We start from the raw sequence: 11,749 nt of genomic DNA on the forward strand, positions 1-11,749 counted from the left end.
AAGGAAATAACATCAGATCAATCAGAAAACAATTGTCTCAAAACCTTAATGGACAATTCTTACAGACTTTATCAACTAAAACACATCTACCTAGGGGGTTCAAAACTCTAATTACAAATTCAGTAGACTCTACAGGCAAAGTCTTACTGTTCACTAAGTTCATACATATATACGAATATGTTGATCCAGAATCTATCAAAGCAATCACAGAAGTATCATAGAGAGTAAATGTACCCATAATCACGTCTGGTGATGAAGCTTCTTTGCGAGCTCGAATAGCATAGGCTCTGGCAGGTGCACTAGCCTCAGATCTTACAGCTGTGTCTTTCGTTCCTCTCTGACTACCACTACATTTCCTGAATATCTAGGAGGCCTACCACGAGAAACATTACCACTCTGCCTCGAATTCTGAACATTATCTTTTTCAGCTAAATCTGGGCAATCTTTAATAATATGATTTCTTGAACCACAATTATAACAAGCTCGATTATTACTTTTTCCTCAGCATTCACTAAAGTTTCGTCTTCCACATTGATCACACTTAGGCTTTTCATTCCTTGCATTATCTACACTAGCAACATACATGGCTGAAGATTTGTAATTCGATTGCGATTTAGCACGATCTCTATTCAAATGCCCCACACTAGCCTTTGAATGATTGCTATTAACTCTAAACTTCTTGGATCCAGATTGAAATGATTTTCCCAATGATCTCTTTCGTACCTCTCTAGCTTCAAAATCAGCCTTTCTTTTCTCTTTCCCAAGATCTTCAACTTTACATGCTCATTCAACAAGCACCACGAATTTTTTGATTTCTAGGATCCCAACTAGCAAACGAATATCTTTGTTCAAACCGTCTTCAAATCTCTTACACATTATTACTTCTAAAGATACACATTCGCGGGCATACTGACTCAACCTTACAAATTCTCGCTTGTATTCTGTGACAGACATACGGCCTTGTTTAAGCTCGAGAAACTCTTTGCGTTTCAGATAAATGAATCTTTGACTGATATATTTCTTTCGGAATTCAGCTTGGAAGAAATCACACGTAACTCGTTCACTCGGAACCAAAAATGTCAAAGTCTTCCACAAATGCTATGCCTTGTCTTTCAGAAGTTAAACATCACATTTTATACATTCTTTGGGACTCAAGGACAATTCATCAAACACTCTTATTGTGTTCTCTAACCAAAATTTGGCTTTTTCAGCATCATCGTTTGTTGTATCTCGGAACTCTTCAGCCCCATATTTTTTAATCTTATCAACTGGTGGTCTACTTATCTATACCAGATTCATTGGTGGCATAACAGGAGTTTGAGGAAAATAAACTTGGGGTAGAGGTTGTTGTACAGCCGGATTGGCTCTAAATACTGAGTGAACCAATCATTAATCATCTGGTAGAAGGCTTGTTTAGCCTCACCATCACGGCTACATGTAGTCGGTCGAGAATCAGCTTGTACCATCCCTTATGCGGGAGCAGGCGCATTGCTTTCAATATCGTCTGCTACAACTCTATTGAGATCTATTACTATATAAAAGCACATTTCAATGTCAGGATTCATCACACTATCGCAGTTCATAAATATGGCATGTATAGCTAGACTCACATATGCTATGGTAGTCCTAGAACCGACTAAACCATAGCTATAATACCAATAAAAGGTAACACCCCTAACCCGTAACCGTCGCCGGAATAGGTTAAGAGGCATTACTGGACTTGTAACACAATTCAAAACAAACGAATATAAAATATCACCTCATTTCCATAATTACCAATCATTCATGCTCAATATGAACTTAAATCGAGCATACAAGGTCTAATCCATACATATAGGACTAAATCGATATCATATAAAAGTTTTAGAAGTTATAAAAAAATTTCCACTTTGCAAAGGTTACAAGTCCGTGTGAACAGGCCGTGTACCTCACACGATCTAGACACACCCATGTGTCTAAGCTGTGGAAAAATAAAGCATAGCTACTGACTTGCCCACACAGCCAGACCACACGCCCGTGTGTCTAGCCCGTGTGCTATGCACACGCTTGTGTCCAGGAAGTGTGCTAGGCCGTGCCAAAAATAGGGGTGTTCTGTTTGTGACGTCAGCATACCAATTAGGGTCACATGGCCAGACCACATGCCTGTGTGTCTTGGCCGTGTTCGTGCCAACTTACAATTGAAGGGTACCCCAATTTGGTCATCCTACAAGCAGAGGAAACAAGCATATTTATATCACCATTTCAGCCAATTTCAACACCAAAACATGACCCTTTCATATCATATAATAATCACCAAAATTCATGCACCTAACCCTTACCAATTCATACCAATCATAAGGTAATACCAACCAAAACAATTCATACATACATCATTCAATCTCAAGTTAATCTTACCAAAACATACCAACTAAAACATACCACAATTTCATTTTGCCATCACATACTATAAACCATCATCAACTATGTGTTCAAGCACAAATTAGCCAAGTCACATGGCTAAGCATATGCATCATAAAACATACTTTCCAAAATACTAGCCTATACATGCCATACTTCAAAAATATGCATTTCAAAAGTACCAAAATGAAATTCGATAGTGTGGTGACGATCCTAGATGATTCCTGAGTTTGCAGTAGCTTCGATATCTACAAAACAAAGTAAACACACACAAAGTAAGCTTTCAAAAGCTCAATAAGCTAGTACCAGAACATCAATAATATGAAATATGATATATCAATACTATAGTCATTATAATTTCTCAATTCATCCATCAAGTTTATGTTAACAACAACTATATGTTTATACAAATTTAATAAACTTTTATACATTTTACCACCTACCACATAGGTATTATACTTATCGAAACATATTCATTTTCATTCGTTTTTTTATCTCACCTCTTGTTTGAGTACGTTAAGACTTTCCAATGATCACCAATGCTTAAAGTATCCGCACACTTGGTGCTTAAATATTAGCCAAAGCTAAAACGATTCCGCACACTTAGTGTTATCTCAACTAACCGAAGCTAAGTCAGTAACGCACACTTAGTGCCTTTAGCAGCCGAAGCTAGTTTAAATTGCACACTTAGTGCCAAATATTTTCGATTCATCATGTTATTCATCCAATTCAACTATATACAATTCATGTATAATGAAGGTATCAAAACCTACTTAATATCATATTTTAAGCTCGAACTTACCTCGTACTCAGAATTTGTCGACTCAGACTGTTTATTCTACAAGCTTCGATTTCCCTCAGTCTAAGTTGGAATTCCTCTTTTCTTGATCTATAAGTATGCAAAATTAACCCTTTTATTCACTAAATCATTCAAAACAATCCATATACACACAATCAGGGCATTTTACAAAATATCTCTCACATTTTCACATTTTAACACTTTAGTCCCTAATTCACAAAATCACAAAATACACAAAATTACCAATAAAAGGTAACACCCCTAACCTGTAACCGTCGTCGGAATAGGTTAAGAGGCATTACTGGACTTGTAACACAATTCAAAACAAACGGATATAAAATATCACCTCATTTTTATAATTACCAATCATTCATGCTCAATATGAACTTAAATCGAGCATACAAGGTCTAATCCATACATATAGGACTAAATCGATATCATATAAAAGTTTTAGAAGTTATAAAAAAATTTCCACTTTGCAAAGGTCACAAGTCCGTGTGAACAGGCAGTGTACCTCACACGATCTAGACACACCCATGTGTCTAAACCGTGGAAAAATAAAGCATAGCTACTGACTTGCCCACACGGCCAGACCACACGTCCGTGTGTCTAGCCCGTGTGTCTAGCCCATGTGCTATGCACATGCCTGTGTCCAGGAAGTGTGCTAGGCCGTGCCAAAAATAGGGGTGTTCTGTTTGTGACGTTAGCATACCAATTAGGGTCACACGGCCAAACCACACACCCGTGTGTCTTGGCCGTGTTCGTGCCAACTTACAATTGAAGGGTACCCTAATTTGGTCATCCTACAAGCAGAGGAAACAAGCATATTTATATCACCATTTCAGCCAATTTCAACACCAAAACATGACCCTTTCATATCATATAATAATCACCAAAATTCATGCACCTAACCCTTACCAATTCATACCAATCATAAAGTAATACCAACCAAAACAATTCATACATACATCATTCAATCTCAAGTTAATCTTACCAAAACATACCAACTAAAACATACCATAATTTCATTTTGCCATCACATACTATAAACCATCATCAACTATGTGTTCAAGCACAAATTAGCCAAGTCACATGGCTAAGCATATGTGTAACACCCCAAACCCGTGACCGTCACCGGATTTGAACACGTGGTGTTACCGGGCTTACTTCCCTTTTTTTTCTCTCTTGACAATAATTGATTTCAGTTCCAGGCAGGCTAGCTAACTGCGTCACTGTCACCTTAAAAATCATATCTCGAGTTCCAGAACTCGAAAATCAGTTCCGTAAATTTTCCCTGAAACTAGACTCATATATCCATCCCTGGATTTATTTCTAGAATTTTTGGTCGGGCCAATTGGTACAGTTTATTAGTTAAATTCACCCATGTTACAGGGGTCGACTACACTGACCTTCACGCGTTACAACTTGAATATCTCTCTGTACAGCGCTCTAATACTGGTGCCGTTTCTTTCTAAAGAAACTAGACTCAAAATGGAATCTGCACATATAAGGCATGACTTCTAATTCTTTCTGGATAATTTATAGTAAATTTTCAAAGTCGCGACAGGGGACCCAGAAACCGTTCTGGTCCTGTCTCACAAGAACTCTAATATCTCTCAGTATACTGATCATATGGTCGTTTCGTTTAGTCCATATAAAAATAGATTCATCAAGGTTCAATTTCATAATTTATTCACTATTTAATTCTACTTCTACTATTTTTAGTGATTTTTCAATCTCATCTCACTGCTGCTGTCAGCAACAGTTACTGCAGTAGACTATGCCAATTTCATGAATCTTTCCTTGGCCTTACTAATCATCCATCATACATGACACAATTTATGGCCACCTTATCAAAATTAAAGTTTCTAAGACTCGTGGCTATAGGTTCTAGCATCCCACTCGACGACCACATAGGCCATTTTCACATGGCTTAAAATTTACAACCCACAATTCAACAAAATATAATAGCCTATACATGCCAATTGTTCTCCTAGTTCAACTACGAAGACAATACCAAAAGGTTTCCAGCCGGTGTGATGACTTCAACGACGGTTCCGAGCACGCGACAATACGAGTCCAAGAGACCTAAAATGGGTGACAAGAAAACACCGAGTGAGTTTATAACTCAGTAAGTCATAAGCATTCATCAACCAACCATTAATAAAATTATCACAACATGAAACGATAAACGAGGCTAGGTACTCCATCCATATCGAAACTATACCATAATTCCTCGGACCTTTTGGTTCAATCTCATACTAAGCCATACATCCACATTTCATATTCTATACAATAAGATATTTGAGGCATTTTCACACACCAACTCATTTTCACCACAATCATACAAATGCAATCATCACATAGATTTAAAGCTTACCAAGCTCAACCCCGAGCATGAACATATTGCCTATTCGTCATGAGCTCAAGGTACTTACGATCCGCTGTCCGGGATTAACTCGATAATGTCGCACACTCGGTGCCAATTGTAATGCAAGAGCATATAGTGAATCCGCACACTTAGTGCTATATATTTTCAGCTCGCACACTTAGTGCTATATAATTTTCAGCTCGCACACTTAGTGCTATATATTTTCAGCTCGCACACTTAGTGTTTGTATAATCAAACTCGCACACTTAGTGCTGTACAATTTTAAACCCGCACACTTAGTGCCAATCTTGTCACCGTGTCCATTTATACCCGCACACTTAGTGCCGAGATCAATACTTTATGCAATTTACCACCTTTATACATTCAACGATGGCATCATTCCATACACATACATTTCCATTTACACATCAATTCATTAAACACAATTGCATATATATTATGATCATTTAAATCAATACCAAATATATGCTTAATGACTTACCTCGGACGTTGTCGCACGTCTTCAACGGCTATTCAATTACTTTTTCTTTTCCCTTGTCCAACTTCGATCCTTTGAGCTCTTGAGCTAAATCAAACAAATTTACTTCCCAATCAAACACACACATACGGCAACCATATATTGTTTTTAACACATTCGGTCACTTGGGCGACCCATTTAACTTTTAAGCATTCATTTCAAATTTTAGTTAAACAATGCGAATGCTATTAGCTACTAATGCCACACACACATATGCATAAAATTTAATCATACATGACCCATAGCTCATTTGGTCATTCATCTCTCAAACTTACGAAGCTTCATACCACACTTCCTTGGCGAATACATATATAAGCACAATTTAGCATTTTCATTTACTTAATATTTCATACCTATCATGCTAGCGAATATTGTTTAATCAAGTTCAACATCCTCATATACAGCATTAGCATCCAAACAACCTATATGAACATTTAACTAATTCAAGCTTCACCCATCCACACTTATTCATTTAACATAAAGAAAATATATCAACCTCTTCACTATCAACCATGGCGAATGCTTCATGGGTTTAAGGTAGATTCAAGAAAGAACCTCATAATTATTAAGATGTAAGCAACTACCCTTGTTCATCTAGATTTAGTATGAACAACAACTATCACCATTATTAATCACCATAGCCGAAAACCTCACCCTCATGGCCGAATGTACCAAACATTTCCTAACTAAACTTTCACAAATTTTTAACCTCATATCGATCTCAACTTGTTCAATACAACATGAAACAATCCCTTCTCCTAACCTCTTGATACACGACTTGATGTTCAAACCCCCATGAAAGTTTGATTTTCATGACATTACCAAAATGCATTATGACAATTAGCTCAACAAACTCAAGAAGTTAAAGCCAACATCTCAAAGCTTACCTCCAACTAGAAGAAGGGTTGCCGAATTTGCTTAATGAAAAGCTCTCCAATTCTTTCCTTTGGTTCACGGCAAGAAGAACAAAGCATAACCAAATTCCCTTTTTTTTCTTTCTTTGGTTAGTCACGGCAATGGGGCATCCACACACTTTTTTTTTCTTTTTTTTTTTCAACATTTTCTTTAATGCTAGCACATTATTTTATTGCTTCATACATCACTCACTAACCAAACATGTTGGGAGCATGTTTCCTTTGCCCATCAACACCCACCTTGGCCGGCCACTATAGTCAAATTTGGGAAATTTGACATGCAAGGACAACATTTCCTAGTATGCATCAATAGGCCACTTCAACATTTGCCTATCTCATTTCTAAGTTTTCTCACACAAGTCCTTTCTAGTGAAATTCACCTTTATAACACTAAATCAAATCATCAACAATGTCACACACAATTTAACACATATCATAGGCATCACAATAAATTTTAAATTATTTTTATGCCTCGGTTTTGTGGTCCCGAAACCACATCCCGTCTAGGGTCAATTTTGGGCTGTCACAATATGCATCATAAAACATACTTTCCAAAATACTAGCCTATACATGTCCTACTTCAAAAATATGCATTTCAAAAGTACCAAAATGAAATTCGATAGTGTAGTGATGATCCTAGATGATTCCTGAGTTTGCAGCAGCTTCAATATCTACAAAACAATGTAAACACACACAAAGTAAGCTTTCAAAAGCTTAATAAGCTAGTACCAGAACATCAATAATATGAAATATGATATATCAATACTATAGTCATTATAATTTCTCAATTCATCCATCGAGTTTATGTTAACAAAAACTATATGTTTATACAAATTTAATAAACTTTTATACATTTTACCACCTACCACATAGGTATTATACTTATCGGAACATATTCATTTTCATTCGTTTTTTATCTCACCTCTTGTTTGAGTATGTTAAGACTTTCCAATGATCACCAATGCTTAAATTATCTGCACACTTGGTGCTTAAATATTAGCCAAAGCTAAAACGATTCCGCACACTTAGTGTTATCTCAACTAACCGAAGCTAAGTCAGTAACGCACACTTAGTGCCTTTAGCAGCCGAAGCTAGTTTAAATCGCACACTTAGTGCCAAATACTTTCAATTCATCATGTTATTCATCCAATTCAACTATATACAATTCATGTATAATGAAGGTATCAAAACCTACTTAATATCATATTTTAAGCTCGAACTTACCTCGTACTCAGAATTTGTCGACTCAGACTGTTTATTCTACAACCTTTGATTTCCCTCAGTCTAAGTTGGAATTCCTCTTTTCTTGATCTATAAGTATGCAAAATTAACCATTTTATTCACTAAATCATTCAAAACAATCCATATACACACAATTAGGGCATTTTACAAAATAGCTCTCACATTTTCACATTTTAACACTTTAGTCCCTAATTCACAAAATCACAAAATACACAAAATTTGCTTATACACAAGCATAGCCAAATTTTCATGACTCTCATACCAGTCCATACATTTCATTTATTTCACATTTTAATCCTTCAAATTAACATTTTTATAATTTAGCCCAATTTACTCAATTTCATCAAAAATTCAAAGACAACAGATGTAAACCCAACATCAAACTTCCATAATTCATCAACTAACACCATAAAACTCATAGTTTCATTAATGGCACATTTCAAAATCATCACCAAAATAAAAAATTGAAGCATGGGTTCAATAGTATACGAAGCAACGATTACAGAAACGTAGAAATTATCAAAAACCGAACATAATTCATACCTCAGTCAAGGAATACAATGGCCGAACCCTAGGTGTTCTTCTTCTTTTATTTTCATTGCTATTTTCAGCTATGAAACATGAATAATGGCTTTATTTTATGTATTGCTTTATTTAACTAATACTTATTAAATAAATACCCATTTTACCCTTTATTTAAACATATAAAAAACATTTGAGATAAGTATGTCCATTAGCTAAGTAAAAGGCATAATAACTACATAAAGACTTTTCAATTATAAAGCCAAGTTAAATAAGCACTTTTAACATCTAGCACATAGCTTTTACCTTTTACGCGATTAGGTCCTTTTTGCAAATTAAGCACACAAACAATTAAATTTTCACTCGAGATTTTCAAACATGTCAATTCACTTATAATAGGCATGAAAAAAATATTAAAATATTTTTCCAACTCAGAGATGTGGTCCCAAAACCACTATTCTGACTAGGGTCAAAACCAGACTGTTACAGATGTACTTTCACTCACATGTGTCAGTTGGACATTCATACGGGAACTATAGAGAGCAAAATTCAGATTTTAGATCTCAGGCTACATCTGTAGCAAGCGTGAGTAATGCTAAACCTTTCAAAACCAAATGCCAGCAATGTGGTAGATGTCATTCCGGCAACTGTAGCGTGAGTGACGGATCTTGTTTTAGATGTGGTTCTCCAGACCACTATATTAAAGACTGCCTCGAAATAGTAGAGAAAGAGAGATTTTAGAATCCAAGACTGAGTGGCACAGCTTCTAGGGGAAGACCCTCGAGAAATGTCGGGAATGGGTTCAAAAGGAAGAATGTAACCCGAGATACAATAGTAAGGTCTAAAGCTAGAGCTCCAGCTAGAGCCTACGCCATACGCGCGCGTGAAGATGCGACTTCTCCTGATGTGATCACTTGTAATTTTCTCTCTATGATACTACTGTTATTGCTTTGAAAAACCTTGGCTCTACTCATTCGTATGTGTGTATGAAATTGGTATCTAGCATGAATATACCTGCTGAGTCTACAAAGTTTATGATTAAGGTGTTGAACCTGTTAAGAATGTAACAATCTGGTTTAGACCCTAGTCAGAATAGTGGTTTCGGGACCATAAATCTGAGTCAAAAAATATTTTAATATTATTTTTTGTGTTTAAAATATGTGAATTAACATGTGTGAAAATTTCATATGAAAATTTGATCGTTTGTGTGCTCAATTTGTTAAAAGGACTTAATCGCATAAAATGTAAAAGTTTTCTGCTGCTTGTTAAAGTGCTTAATTGATTTGTCTTATTAATTGTGAGGTCCTTATGATGTAATTGGACCGTTATTATGGTAAGTGGACTTTTATGGCCTTGTATATTAATGTTTTATATGTTATAAATCAAGGGCAAAATTGGTATTTAGTAATTTAAGTTATTTAAATTAAACCAACAAGAAAATAAAGGCCATTATCATCCATTTTGCATCAAAAATAAAAGAAAAAGAAAAGGTTGAATGTGTTTAGGGTTTCGGCTAAGAATTTGGCTAATGAAGGTATGTGTTTTGTTTAGTTTTTGATAATTTCTACATTTTTGTAATCGTTGCTTTGTATACTATCAAGTCCATGTCTCAATTTTTGATTTTACTGATGATTTGAGTTTTGCCATTGATTAAACTATGAGATTTATGAAGTTTGAGGATAGTATATTAAAGATATGTGTTATGTTAGTATATTTTGTCTTTGAATTTTTAATGAATTTGAGTAATTTGGACTAAATTGTAAGATTTGTAAATTTAGAGACTCAAAATGTGAAATAAATTAAATGTATGGGCTTAGATGAATATTATGAGATTTCGGCCTAACATGAGTATATGGAAATTTTGTATATCTTGTGATTTTTGTGATTAGGGACTAAAGTGCAAAAATGTGAAAACGTGGAGGCTAAATTGTAAAATGCCCTAAATATGTGTTGTTGGTTTGATTTGAATGATTTGATAAATAAAAGAGTTAAATTTGATTTTATATAGATCAAGAGCTAAAGAAAACAGAAATAGATCGGGGAAATTCGAAAGTCGTCGAATAGCCGATTCTGTCTATCCGAATCCATACAAGGTAAGTCTATATACAAATAAATGTGTTTTAAATTGAATTGCTATCAATTATATGCTATTGATCTATGATGAATGAATATATGAGTTGAGAAAAATGAGATATCCGGGAAAGTATTAACAAAGTTCCGATGTCCGAAAAGTCCCATACGAATCTTAGGAATAGTTAGGATACATATGTCATGACATAAGATCTGATATATGTCATGACATAGGATCCGATATATGTGTTCGTGTAAGACCATGTCAGGGACATTGGCATTGGTTTATGATTTACGTGTAAGACCATGTCTGGGACGTTGGCATTGTATTTGATTTCGTGTATGACCTTGTCTGGGACAGTGGCTCGATATTTGATTACATGTAAGACCACATCTGGGACGTTGGCATTGTATTTGATTTCGTGTAAGACCCTGTCTAGGATAGTGGCTCGATATTTGATTACATGTAAGACCACGTCTGGGATGTTGGCATTGCACGAGCTTTCCAAGCTATACGCATATCCTTATGATTTCGAACGGTTCAACGGATATTCTGAGAAAGTAGATGACTACGTGAATTTGTATCCGACTCAGGTACGTTTGATTTGTATATCATGTTTGAGAATGAAAGGAAATAATATGTACCTTGATGAATATATGATATAAGTAATAGCTGCTATGAGAAAGAGTTATGATATGTATATTTGAATTATGTTCAAATGAACTATAAGAGATATATGGCTAAGTGAATGCATTTTGCCTTAAATTTTATTAATGAATTGATGTTATTTGTTAAGTTTATTTGATGCGATCATAGCTTAGGAAATCACTACCGAATCCATTGAGTTTCCACGAAGATCTATAACTTGATCACGAGCTATGAAATTTCAAGAAGC

Source organism: Gossypium arboreum, chromosome 1, assembly GCF_025698485.1.
Source record: "Gossypium arboreum isolate Shixiya-1 chromosome 1, ASM2569848v2, whole genome shotgun sequence".
Classification (NCBI taxonomy): domain Eukaryota; kingdom Viridiplantae; phylum Streptophyta; class Magnoliopsida; order Malvales; family Malvaceae; genus Gossypium; species Gossypium arboreum.